The sequence below is a fragment of the Eurosta solidaginis genome, chromosome 2, assembly GCF_040869045.1.
Source record: "Eurosta solidaginis isolate ZX-2024a chromosome 2, ASM4086904v1, whole genome shotgun sequence".
Lineage (NCBI taxonomy): Eukaryota > Metazoa > Arthropoda > Insecta > Diptera > Tephritidae > Eurosta > Eurosta solidaginis.
This window is the reverse complement of record NC_090320.1, coordinates 292,823,029-292,837,481: the sequence shown is the minus strand read 5'-3', so window position 1 is coordinate 292,837,481 and position 14,453 is coordinate 292,823,029. Positions and strand designations below refer to the sequence as shown.

General features: G+C 36.1%; 1 protein-coding gene across 2 annotated transcripts in view; it reads left to right on the top strand.

Moving 5' to 3' along the window:
• Positions 1–129: 129 nt before the first annotated feature.
• The window catches only part of LOC137241216 (lysosomal dipeptide transporter MFSD1-like), a 35,942-nt gene continuing 21,618 nt past the window's right edge, over positions 130–14,453 (top strand). Inside the window, exon 1 of one of the 2 annotated variants that reach the window (XM_067768561.1) lies at positions 130–315. The gene's annotated coding sequence lies outside the window, so the exon portion shown is untranslated. The remainder of the gene's footprint in view (positions 316–14,453) is intronic. The other variant, XM_067768562.1, reaches the window with a different exon arrangement.

The window sequence follows — 14,453 nt, the reverse complement described above, 5'->3', positions numbered from 1 at the left end:
GTGTTAGTTGGAAAATGAACAACAGAGCTGTTGTATTTACATAGGCAATAATGTTATTTTAGCAGAGCTATTGGCAAAGTTTCTCGCAGTGTGGCAGCATTCTATCAAATGCAACGCTGGCTTTACTAGATTTTCAGATAAATGAGCAAAAACATAAAAAATTGGAGAAAAAGGTTGACGTAAAAAACAGCAACAGAAACTGGTTTTGTTAGAAAATTATTAATAATATTTCAATTCGACCATTTGGTGGCTTTTAATAATGTGATTTTGTTAAAAAATTTGTATAGTTTATGATAAACTGTCCGCATAACTGAGGTAAGTTGTATTAATAATTATTAGGCATTTTTTCCAAAGCTGCTGATGTTTGACGTTTTCATCTGAATAATTTTTTAGGAAAATTAATTGCGTTTATCTTTTATGTGGACTTGCTTTCGCCTATAAATATATTTACGGCTAAGTGCAACATAAATTGTGTGTTTGGCTGTCTTAAAAATTATAACGGAAATAATGCAAATTAACAAAGAAAATCTAATCTAGTAAATCAATTAATTACATATGTATGTACTAGATACCTACCGAACGTTCGTCTTAGATTTATCCATTAAGCGGAAGTGAGGCGAGAAATGCAGTTTGTGTTGAATAAAATCCTAATATCTCTTGCCGGTAGCACTTGGGGTAATGAAAAAGGGTAATTCTTTACGACAGCATGACACTGCTAATACGCATCAAAAAATATCAAGAGAGGTGTCAAAAGACGCGTATTAATCTCGACAATAATAATCCGAAGGCGGAAAAAAAATTTTATCTCTGTCCCGAGATATTTGCAGTTAAGGGTGGTGATTTTAATGTGGTTGTTGTAATGTTGCGTACCCAAAAAAAAAAAAATTGTGAACATGTGTTTTGTGCGGATATAATTTTGGTCTCCAAACCGGTGTTGGACCCATCCAGGGTAATTTTTTATAAGCGCGGCCGCCAACGCAAAGGTTACTCACTGGAAGAAAATACAGGCCTGCTAAAACACTCCCCTCAGAACCGCTACGGGCTGTCTTCTAATGTCCCCAGAACAGCACCTACACAATAAGGCGAGATTACTCTCCATTAGGGGAATAAATGAAATGCTGAACAAACAGCTTTTGTTGAATACCCAGAATCCTGGGCATCCCAACAGACATCTTATTGAAGAGGCACACCTCCGTATGAAGCAAAAAAGTAAAAACAGGACCTCAGTGATATCCACAAACAGGCGTCGGACCCCTATGCCAGGAATTGCCCCGCGAATACAGTTCTTAAATCAGCTTCGATATGGGTACTGTAAGAGGTTATAGTCTTACCTCTCCAGAATCAACCTCAACATACAAAATGTATGTCCTGCTTGCAATGTGTCTCCACATGACACGAACCATCCTTCAATTGCAATATGGAACCAACGCCTCTAACACCCCTCACTATGGTCCACCCATGTTGAAACTGCAAGTTTCCTTGGATCCCGTTAGAGGATATTGATGACAATTTTTAATCTCTCGCGCCTATTGGATGGGGCGCAGGACTACTATAACAATAACAACATGACACCAAGAATATTTTAAATTGCAATGAACCAATGCCTTTCACTCCCATATCTCTTTGGTTGCTACCCAAGTTTATTACTGGTGCAGATTTCTTTAAAAAAGCCAATTTCATAAAAAAAAGTTACTTGGTATAATAATACCGAACATGCGGTTCGGTTTCTGGCACGGCTCGGAAATTTCGGTTGTACTCTAGGAAGTACTGGTGCATGTAGATGTGTAAGTTTTGTGAAAACAAAACACTTTTTGGTTATATAAAATTGTTTTAAACGTAATGTGCATTAAGTGAATGCGCATCTACATACAAATGTACACTCATGTACGCTAGTACGATCTATTTAGTGCTGGACACTAAGGACACAGTCTGTCTATGTGAGGTCTTTATTGACCGGCCAGTTCAACGTTGTGCTAGGGCACCCTTCAGCTACCCCCAGCGGGTAAGGGGGTCAGAATATACCCGCGGTAGGTATGCCTGTCGTAAGAGGCGACTAAAATACCAGATTAAAGGGGTGTGTAGCGCAACCCCTCACTAACAGACGAGGCTCTGGCGACCCCAAGCTCCTCGGGGAACTTGGGGGTGGGGAGGGAGGGGATGGCCTGAAGGTTTAATGTGGCCACATAAATCGTTCCCGAGATGGTCGGGCTAGCACCTTAATGGTGCTGTGGTACCGGAGCGTACCGGATCTGTATCTGGCAAAGGACCATCACATCGATAACACTCCCCAAAGCCTTCGGGGAGCAACCTTATCGCTACAACAACAACAACAACAACAGTACCCTTCAGCTCATCGTCTTAAATGGGTAAAGTAAAAGTAACCATTATGTTCGTAGTAATTTATCCAAAGATTTTGCAGCTTATATGAGATTTATTTTATTTGATAAAAATTAATATAATATCAGGCCTGAAATTCTACAAATCATTTTGTACTCAAAGTTGAGGAATATGTAGGTAGTGAACAGGCAAGCCCTTTAGTCCTTTGACAAGCCATTCGATTGTTTTGCTGCAAGTAGCGAACCATATTGTTCCTTTCGTATACGCTCATGATAAGTAGGTATGTATGCGTGGGTCAAATGTACACACAAAGTATATTTGTATGCGTATTCGTATTAACTACCCTGCAAAAAATGCGATTAGTCTAGGATTAGCCCGGGGAGAGTCGCAAAGGAGTATGCACCTAATGCCAGTTTTGATCTCCTTGTTCGCATTTCATGTCCTATGAAGATACTAATTGTACCCATTTATACCCGCGAATCAATCACCTATAATCTTTTTTCTTTAACTCATTTCGTTGTCGCTTTTTTTTATGTTTCTACATAGATTTCAAACTGACTAATCCCAACTGTACCCCAAAGGGACTAGAGGTCGATACATATCAATCCTGCCTAAGTCCATCATAAGCCAATTTTGGAAAATGACGTTTCTTTCTCTCTGCGTAATATAATTTATGTAGCTATTGCAAAATTATATAAATGTTTACTTAATAAATATTAAAACCATTTAGAGAAGAACAAACAATAAAAATTAAGCCGTGATTGAAATAAAGCAGTTTTAACATTGGACTTGAGCGCGTTTGAAATAAACCGTATGGACTTAGTTGGTTTTGAAAGAAATTGATATGGGCTTAAGCAGTTTTGAAAAGCGTATTATTAATTAATTAATTGTTAAGCACAATTTGAACACACTTGCTATTTTCATAATTTTTTCTTCAAACACACTCCTTTTTAACCGTTCAGCTTTAAAAAATTCGTAAATTATGTCACAAAATACAATAGCAGAGCGTACTACGATTGGTTGAAATGGACTTAAGTAATTTTGATTTACAAGTACGGTAGGACTTAATCAGGTTTGAAAAATGGCTAAACTAGAATGCGTTTTTTAGTCTAATCAAAATATGACTTGGTCACATTTGTTTATTTCAATATAGAGATTTGTGCGGTCAGTGTATACCGCAATAAAAATATCGAAAAATATCATATGTGGACTTAGGCAGTTTTGATATGAATCGACTCAATGTAGACAAAAGAGATCAAGCGGGGACCGCTCTTGTTACGGATTAGTCGCACTATTTTTTGCAGGGTAATTTCAGCTACCTACTTGTTGCATTTCTCTAAATTTTACATTCATTTTCTAAATTATCGCTAAGATACATACAAATGTAGACATATGCGTCATTGTGTCTTCTCACTTGTCTGCGAGCCTTTGTAGTATGTACATATATATGTATGGCTACCCTGTATACATACCGAATTTCTTTATTTTTGATCATAACAATTAAGTTAAAACATACATATGTATCTCAATACATAAATTCAGAGTATGGGAGAGGAAGTAAAATGAAATGGAAGAAAAGCCATAAAAATGAAACCGGACAGAAACTGAGATCGCAATCACAATCAAAGTCGGAACTGGAACCTATACAGGAATTAAAACCGAAACTGACCGAAATGGAAACCAGACGAAAACAGAAGCCGAAACCGGATCTGAAACCCAAACCGGAACCGATACCGAAATCGTGGCCACTGCTAAAAGCCGAATCTGCGTCCAAAACTATATAGACACTGAAATGGGATCCGAAATTGGTTTGAAACCCGAACCAAAACCGTAGCCGAACACGGCTCTATCGACGGATCGGACAAAAACAAGAATTGGAAAAATCAAAGGAGATAATCTGCCATACCCGAAATCAGATGGAAACCAGATTAAAACCGAATTCCCTTACGAAATCGGATCAAAACACGAACCGAAACCCTAGCTGAACCCGATTAAAAACCGAGTTCGAAATCGGACAAAGATTGGCACCAAAAAAAGTCAAAGAGAAAATAAGCCATAATCGAAACCGGAAGGGAAATCGAAGCTGAAGCCAAAGTAGGAATAGATATACAGTAGATATGTATATACCTCGTTTGTTCCACTGTCACTGTGCTGTGAACTATGGATATATCGTCGATGCCTTTGCAAAACCATCTATCGACCAACTGCAAAAACGTTAATCTAAGAGCGTTGGAGTTTTACAGGAGAGCGGAAAACTTATTTTAGACCCTTTTTTCTTTAGGAATTTTTTGTATGATAAATTAAATTCATTTTTTTTTATATATCATAACATTTAGTTTGTACATATATACTCAAAAATTCTTAAATGTAATTTTGGCGTCCAAATTCAATTTAACCGTTATTAAAAAAAATTGATATTCAAACATGAAAGTTATAATTTTTTTTGGATGGAGCGGGATGCACTTAGCTCAGGGCTAAAAATCTAAAGTTTTCCACATGGTGGTATTTGAGTGGTTTTTCAATTTTTCTATAGATGGTTTTGCAAAAGCATCGGCGATATGAGGTTTCAAGCTTGTAGCTCAACGGGATTTAACTAAAAGTGTATCGAAAATTTTTTCCTTCATGCTGCATTATCACCGCAATCTGAAAAAATTCTCCAGGTTTTAAGACTCAAACTTCATGAGAAAATGCTTGAAAATCGATTCAAAGATTTTCGTTTTTTTTTTATGGATATTTGAGTACAAACAAGAATCAGACATAGAATAAAGCAGTAAAAACTCTAGGTAATGAGAAACCCTACTAGACAAAGTAATATATTATTGCAAAAATTACAATCATATTGAACACTTTCGCATCGGTCGAACTATATGAACCTAGTAGAGGGTCAGTACGATTTCGGTAGTGGTCAAACATTTTTCAGACATCCAATACCAAAGTTTCGAAGTAGTATTTTTGCCAAGTGAAATTAGAGTTAGAGTCATGTGGCTATGTCTGATCCAATCACAGAATGATCTATGTATACCGAGTCCCAAGTCATATATGTACAGTAACTCGAAATCAAAAAAGACAGCTTACAAAATTTTTGTAATTGTAGCAGCACAAGTGTGACCAAGACGAATTTAGTACCAGGTGTTGTTATCCCAACTGATTGCTTCTTCTTGATATCTTGCATACAACGCCTTGGTTCAGCAAAATTTCAGTTAATCGAAATCAATGCAAATTTTCTTTTGACTTGACATTTTTCTGCTCGGCGAATTGGATTAAATTGTCATCACCTTGTATGGGTTCACCTTGAGTGTGACAAGAAAAAATTTAAATTTAGGTACATTCGTGAGTGTAGGCTACTATGATAAAAACCCAAACCAGGCCAAAGCGAAAACAGTACCAGTGTTGTTATCCCAGCTGATTGTTTCTTCTTGCTATTTTACATACAGCGCCTTGGTTCAAAAATACATCAGTTAATCGAAATCAATGCAAATTTTCTTTTGACTTGACATTCTTCTGCACGGCGAATTCGTTGAATTCTCTTTGCCATCACGTTGTATTAAGGCGAATCGATACAAGGTGATGGCGAAGCGAATTGAACCAATTCGCAATGCAGAAGAATGTCAAGTCAAAAGAAAATTTTCATTGATTCCGATTAACTGACATGTTGTAGTACAAGGCGTTGTATGGGAAATAATCAAGAAGAAACAATCAGCTGTTGGGATAACAACATCTGGTACTGAATTCGCCTTGGTTCTGAGATTGATGTTTAAATATTAAATTGCGCAAAAACTAAAAAAAAGGCAGATCAGGAGAGAGAACGGTTATATCTCGTAGGTGTTTTTATCACGTAAACTACTATGTATAAATACACATATTACATATATGGTCCAAGTATTGTCACAGAGACAGCACTTCCCAAACTCTTCGTGGAATGCTTTTGCTCTTACAAACAACGAACACCAACATTATTAACTAAAACAAAGAGACCATAGCAAATTAACAAATTACCTTCCTTTTCATCATTTTGTATTGTTTTCTTTTCAAATGCTTGTTAAAATCCTATCAATTCATCAATTTTCTTAAGTCTTTTTATACTCAGCGTGCTTTGCACACAGAGTATATTAACTTTGATTGGATAACGGTTGCTTGTACAGGTATAAAGGAATCGAGATATATATAGACTTCCATATATCAAAATCATCAGTATAGAAAAAAAAAATTTGATTGAGCCATGTCCGTCCGCCCGTCCGTTAGCACGATAACTTGAGTAAATATTGAGATATCTTTACCAAATTTGGTACACTAGCTTATCTGGACCCAGAATAGATTGGTATTGAAAATGAGCGAAATCGGATGATAACCACGCCCACTTTTTATACGTATATACAGCCCAATTCTACACGAAAATTCCGTGCGAGTTTTTTTCCTTCTCCCATTCCTCGTATTCTAAATAAAAATTCCTTGTGAGTTTTTTCACGTCTCCCTTTCCTCCTATTCTGAACAATGTTCGAAAAAGTGGAAACAGGTTATGGGAGAAAAGTAGGTATTATGAATGTGAGGGAGAGGGAGATTTCTCTGCCATTTCATAGGAGTTTTTTCACTAGTTAAATTAAAGGGAATGCATCAAAATAGTTAAAGGAAATTCGTTCTTTTAAGAAAGAACACGTCTTTGTACAAATTTGTGCTAAAATATGTATTTACATTCTACCACAATATTCTCACTGTTAATACAACAACAACAACCACACTATTCTTTATTTTAAGTCGAAAAGTATATCATAAGCAACGGAAGAGCTCTTTGTATATTTGATGCAGCCATCCAGAAATTGCCCAAGGATTTTTTAAGAAGGCTTAAGTAGATTTTGGCATATGGCGAAAGGCGAACTCAACTCGACGTGGCCGCCAGAAAATTGCTTTGCAGAATGAAAGCAGGCAACTCCGGTGGATTTGTGTTATCCCGCCGTCTTCTTCTTATGCTCCTCTGTTGATGTTGCTGTAGCACCAATTCATTACTCATTTCAGTGAATAACACATGAAACGCAATAATGTGCATTGTTTATACCTTATTTCTTAATTTCAAACAAATTCGCAACAATAATTAAACTTTTCAATTTTTTAAACAAAATAAGAAATGCGCAACGAAATTTCAATTGACAAAACAGCTGACGTCGAAAATTCGAAATTCCTATTCCCCAATTTTTCTTCTACCTAGGAGAAAAGAATTGGAGGAATTTTTCCGCGGGAATAAAAAAAATCGGCGAAAACAAAATTCCGCGAGAATATTTAGAATTGGTCTGATAAAATTTTGGAAAACACAAAAAACCTGATAATTTAGTAAATAATACACCAAGAATGTTGAAATGGAAAAGAATGTTGTTTTGGAAAAATTTTTCAAAATGGGCGTGGCACCGCCCACTTATGATAAAATCAATTTTACAAATATTATTGATCATAAATCTAAAATCGTTAAACCTATCGTAACAAAATTCGGCAGAGAGGTTGCCTTTACTATAAGGAATGATTTGAAGAAAAATTAACGAAATCGGTTAAGGACCACGCCCACTTTTATATAAAAGATTTTAAAAAGGGTCGCGGACGAATAAAAGAAGCTATATCTTTGCAAAAAAGTGCTTTATATCAAAGGTATTTCACTTCCCAAGTGGATTTATAACAGGCATGCTTAACCAACGAAACGATATCATTTCGTTACGATAATCAACGTTAATAAACGAAACGAAGTCATTTCGTTTCGTTTATTAACGTTAAGATCGTCAAATTAACGAAATGATTTCGTTTCGTTTTCTGCCATATCAAAACGAAATCAAATCGTTTATGTTGATTATTAATTTCAAACTATGCTGGCAAAGCTGATTGATGGCGGAGTCATTAAAGGTGAAAGCATTATCCAAGCTGATTGCAACTTTTCTCATGAATTTTGACAGTACGAACATTTCTCAGAGTATTTTTGACATTACCACCAACGAATTACACAAACAAATTACATAGAGTTTGTGTGTGTATGTGCGCTCGTTGTTGCCACCTTACGGCTTCACCATGGCTATAGCATTGCCAGCACAATTCAAACATAAAGTATCACGTTTCTGTTAACGTTTTTAACGCTAACGAAAGCTTTTCGTTTCGGTTAAAAACGAGAGACAATTTATCTTGATAATTTCTTTATCGATAATATTTCGAAGTGTTTCAACCAGGGATGCACCTTAACGTTAAGCTAATCGTTTATCAAAAAATTTCCACCGTTTCCGTTGAAACACTTCGAAATATTATCGATAAAGAAATTATAAAGATAAATTGTCTCTCGTTTTTAACCGAAACGAAAAGCTTTCGTTAGCGTTAAAAACGTTAACAGAAACGTGATACTTTATGTTTGAATTGTGCTGGCAATGCTATAGCCATGGTGAAGCTGTAAGGTGGCAACAACGAGCGCACATACACACACAAACTCTATGTAATTTGTTTGTGTAATTCGTTGGTGGTAATGTCAAAAATACTCTGAGAAATGTTCGTACTGTCAAAATTCATGAGAAAAGTTGCAATCAGCTTGGATAATGCTTTCACCTTTAATGACTCCGCCATCAATCAGCTTTGCCAGCATAGTTTGAAATTAATAATCAACATAAACGATTTGATTTCGTTTTGATATGGCAGAAAACGAAACGAAATCATTTCGTTAATTTGACGATCTTAACGTTAATAAACGAAACGAAATGACTTCGTTTCGTTTATTAACGTTGATTATCGTAACGAAATGATATCGTTTCGTTGGTTAAGCATGCCTGGTTTCAACGGAAACGGTGGAAATTTTTTGATAAACGATTAGCTTAACGTTAAGGTGCATCCCTGATTTATAACAATAAATAGGAAAAACTTCAAATTTAAAAAATGGGCGTGGCAACGCCCCTTTTATGACTAAGCAGTTTTCTATGTTTCGGGAGCCATAACTCGACGAAAAATTAACGGATCGTAATAAACTTGGGTACACAAATTTTCCCTATAGCAGGAAATATTTCTAAAAAAATGGACGAGATGGGTTAAAGTACACGCCCTCTTTTATATAAAAGATTTTTAAAAGAGTCATAGACGAAAATAATAAGCTATATCTTAGCGAAAAAGAGCTTTGTGTCAATAGAATTTTACTTTCAAAATTGAATTATAACATTAAATTGGAATACACTAAAATTTTTGAAAATGGGTGTGGCACCGCCCCTTTTATGACTAAGCAATTTTCTATGTTTCGGGAGCCATAACTCGAAGAAAAATTTACATATCGTAACAAAACTGGGTACACATATTTTCCCTATAGCAGAAAATATTTCTAGTAAAAATGGACGGGATCGGTTAAATACCACGGCAACTTAGATATAAAACAAGTTTAAAAGGGTTATAGACTAGAATAATAAGCTATAACTTAGCAAGAAATAGCTTTGAATCAATGATATTTCACTTATCAAGTTTTATTGTAAGAGGAAATGGGGAGACATTTTTTTAACGGGCGGTGCCACGTGTTATGTAGAAAAGTTATTTATCTGAAATGAAATGTACAATTGATGCTCACGCTGAGTATATAATGTTCGGTTACACCAGAACTTAGACACCTTTACTTGTTTTATTTGCTTATAATGAAATGATTATTTTTTTGATTCCTTTTAACGTTATAGTTCTTTGTCCAAACTCATGAAAAGATTTGTATTTGCATACAAATTTCCAAAAAAAAAACATTTATGACTATTTGATATGTACTTTGTTGCAAATTTATTTATTTTGAACTTAGATAAAAATAATTCCTAAAGTATTAATATAGTTTGCTACATATAAGAAAGCAATTGCGTCTTACCAAACTTTCAGTATTTTCACTAGCGTCGTACGACTGTTGGTCGCTCAGAGTACGGTTTTGGATATTTCGTCGAAAATAATATAATTTCATTTTAAATTTTGTTTGTCAGTTTTTATTCCCAAAACGTCGCTTTCATGGAATATGGCATTTGTGTGATTAAACATTCACTGGCGCAAGCCAAACGGACGAAAGCAACTGCGCTATCTTATAATCTCTATGTTTTTAATAAACAAATCTCTACTAAAAAGATACTTTTATGAAATTTGTGTTATCAGTGATGATTTGTATTTTGTTTTCTAAATTTTAAGTGAAAATCCCAAAAATTTAGAGCATATGGAAATTATCAAAAAATCCTTATCAGAAAGTAAATAGTTTCACATATTTTCATTGTCAGAAAAAACTTAGGTATGCAGATTCATGTGCAAATATTTAAGTCAGCAGATAATGCTCAATTACATTTTAATACTTTGTAATATATTTTTTTGTTTCTTACGAATTTATGTACGATTTTCGTGGAATGAGATTATTGATGAAAATATTTGCAATTTAATACTAAATTTACACTCGCCTCAAATGCGTACTTCCAAATGAGTCAATTGAAAGCATTTACATTGGCCTCATTCGCATTTCGCTTAACCCTCACTCGACATGGTGACACCAATTGATTAAACAATAGTATGATAAAAAAAGAAAGAAATATTAAAAATACAAAACTCCTGGCAAAATTGTCAGTTTGGCATTAAAAAAGTTGTGAAAACTGCAATTTATAACTCTGGTTCAGATTCTTCGATTCGCTAACCCCACAGAGGCAGAAAGAACCATCTCTATTTCCAAGTATGATATATAATAAAAAAGATGACGACGATGACTTCGTAAGACTGGGTTCACCCGATTTTAAATTGTTACAGATGCGATTAGTCTCAAAAGTGAACAGAAGCAGGAGCTCGATGCAGTTCTTCACGCCAATGCAGAAGCATTTGGCGACATTTCTGAACCAACGCCGTACGCAGAGCACAAAATTGACACAGGCGATCATGTACCAATTTTTAGTCCACCTTATCATCTTTCTTTTGCGAAAACAGAAGTTGAAAAAATGATATATGCCGATATTATCATGGAAGGTGAATCACCATGGGCATCCCCCGTTGTAATGGTGCCAAAGAAAACCGGCGGAGTTCGAGTATGTATTGACTACAGGAAGCTGAATGCAGTAACCGTACCTGACAGGTATCCGTTACCACGTATGGATAACATATTACATGCAGCAAAAAGTACTAAAGATACATATGTCAACTTTAGATTTGCAAATTGGTTATTATCAAATAAAAGTAAAAGATAAAGACTCTTACAAAACCTCTTTTATTACTCCTTTTGGAACATTTTTATTTAAAAGAATGCCATTCGGTTTGCGTAACGCACCGGCAACTTTTCAGCGTCTCAAGGACCGTTTTAAGGCTTCTATTCCCAAGGTTCAACTATTAGTTTATCTAGACGATTTGATTGTGTGCTCGTTTTCTTTTGAAAATCACCTCAAGGATCTTAATATTGTCCCCTCTAAATTAAACGAATTTAGCCTAGTAAACTTTGTTGCAACCAGGTAAAGTATTTATGTCATGTGATTACAGCTGATGGCATATGCGTTGATGTGGAGAAGACAGCCGCCATTAGCCAAAGAAAAGAACCGAGAAATGTTAAAGAATTAATTTCATTTATCCAGACGTGCTCATGGTACAGGAGATTCATAAGTGGCTATGCCGAAATCTCGAAACCATTAACTGAGCGTACGAAAAATAATGCGAAATGGTCTTGGTCAGTAAGGCAAAAAGAAGCATTCGAATCACTTAAGCAAGCCTTAACATCAGCACCCATATTGAAACCGGCTCAAGACAATATGCCGTTTTATGTCAAAGCCGATGCTAGCGCTTCTGCGTTAGGAGCTGCTTTACTCCAGGGGGAGGAGAATAATGAACATCCGATTGAATATGCGAGCCGATTATTATCATCAGCTGAGAGAAATTATTCTACTACTGAACGGGAAGCACTAGCGATAGTGTGGGCATGTGCAAAGTTTCGCGGCTACATCGTAGGCTCTGAGATTATTTTGGTAACAGATCATCAACCTTTAAAATGGTTACTTACAATAAAGTCACGTTCTGGTCGGCTAGCACGTTGGGCATTGCAAATTCAACAGTATGTCTTCAAAGTGATATACACCCATGGGAAAACCAACTCCCTCGCTGATATGCTATCCCGTCCGACAAGTCATGAGGATCAAACTCAAATTGAACAAAACTATTTATGTGCTTTTCAAATAGACTTTCCCCGTAAGAGTTCCAAAGAAATACGGGATGATCAATTGAAAGACGAGTACTTAAAAAAGATTATATCGTTAATTGAATCTTAAGACGATAATTTAACATTTTGGTCAAGCAGAGGTTATTTGCTGTTTGATGGGGTATTGTTCTGCTATTCTAACGATGTTAGAGAAGACGCTCAACTGGTAAAACCACAACAAGAACGTGAGGAACTTTTAAGGAAATACCATAATGAGTGTACTGCCGGCCTCTATGGGATAGAGAGAAGCATTCATCGTATTGCTAACCGATATTTTTGGCCAGGTATGTGAACTGATATTCCAAAGCATGTCAAATCTTGCACAGAGTGTCAGAGGTATAAGGCAACTAATCTAAAACCTATGGGTCTTTTTCAGACTACCAGCAGCAATCAACGATTTGAAGTTGTCGCGGTTGACCTGTTTGGTCCTCTACCAAAAACCAATGATGGCTTCCATTGGATACTGGTGAAAGGAGACGTAGCATTACGATGGACAGAACTTTTTTCTCTAAAGGGGCAACCGCGGAATGTTTTGCAAAAACATTAATTGACGAAATATTTCTCCGTTATGGATTTCCCCGTCGACTAAAATCTGATAATGGTGTCCAGTTTATATCAGCCATAATGCAAAAGGTTTCATATTGCATGGGAATTTAGCAACAGTTCACACCCGTCTATCACCCGCAAGCTAATCCCGTCGAGCGTAAGAATAGGGACATCAAAACACGATTAGCAATACTTGTTTGCAATGAACATAATACATGGAATCTAAATCTACCATCAATCAAATTCGCACTGAATACTGCCAGGTGTCAAAGTACTGGCTTTACTTCAGCATACCTAACTTTCGGAAGAGAGCTACGTACCCTCGATGATGTACAACATGACGTCAAAGCTATTGTGGAGTCCGAAAATTTCATTCCACAAATTACGCCATATCTCAATAGAATCAGCACTGAATGAAACGTGCAAAAGAAACACAAAATCACATGCAAGACAAAAACAAAGACTACTTTGATCAGCGGAGACGCCACCAAGACGACTTTGGACTTGGTACAGAAGTACTAGTCACTACACATACTCTTAGTCAAGCATCGAAAAACCTCACATCAAAATTTGTCCCGAAAAGGGACGGAACATATATTATCATCCGAAAAGTTGGCTCAACGTCGTATGAAATCGCCTCTAAACAAAATCCAAATTTATCGCTGGGAACATACCATGCTTCCTCACTTACGAAATTCAATCAAGGCAATCAAGATGAGTCTCCAACACCTGTACGGCCTTTGAAAAGACGAGGACGCCCAAGAAGAATTAAACAAGTGTTGTCGTGCCCTCGAGACGAGTTAGTCGCGCTAGTCTTAGTTAGAAAATGTCAAAAGCCGGTGTGGATCGCATGATAATGTCAATAATCCGATTTGCATGACGAAATACGTCTCACATAGAATTTTTGACCTTAAATGGCGAAATTGGTACAATTTAAATGTAGCATAAAGAACTAAAGAACTACCATATCGATAGCGAGATTTGAAAAGTGTAATATGTGAACCAACAATTGTGATGCAAGTCAAAAAATTTTTTTTTATACATCTCAGTATACTATTGGGCGTCTTTGCGCTTCCAGACTATTACCATAATATAAAAAAATAGAATCTTAGTCGCCTGGACAAGACATAATTTTAATCATTTTGGAGAAATAAATTTTGTATATATATAAAATGCTGATTGGAATATTACCCTGTCTCGGAATCAGAAAACGACCTATTTCAGCAAACTTTTGAAAAATGCCCTAGTTCAGAATTATTGCAATTTTATTCAAAACTGCTTTTTCAGAGTTCGTTTCATTAAAGCCCATCTGAGTATAATTTCTATACATTTTGACGCGAGATAAAGCGTTTTCGAAATGGCATCCTCGTTAGGGTGATATTCCACCCAATCGTCG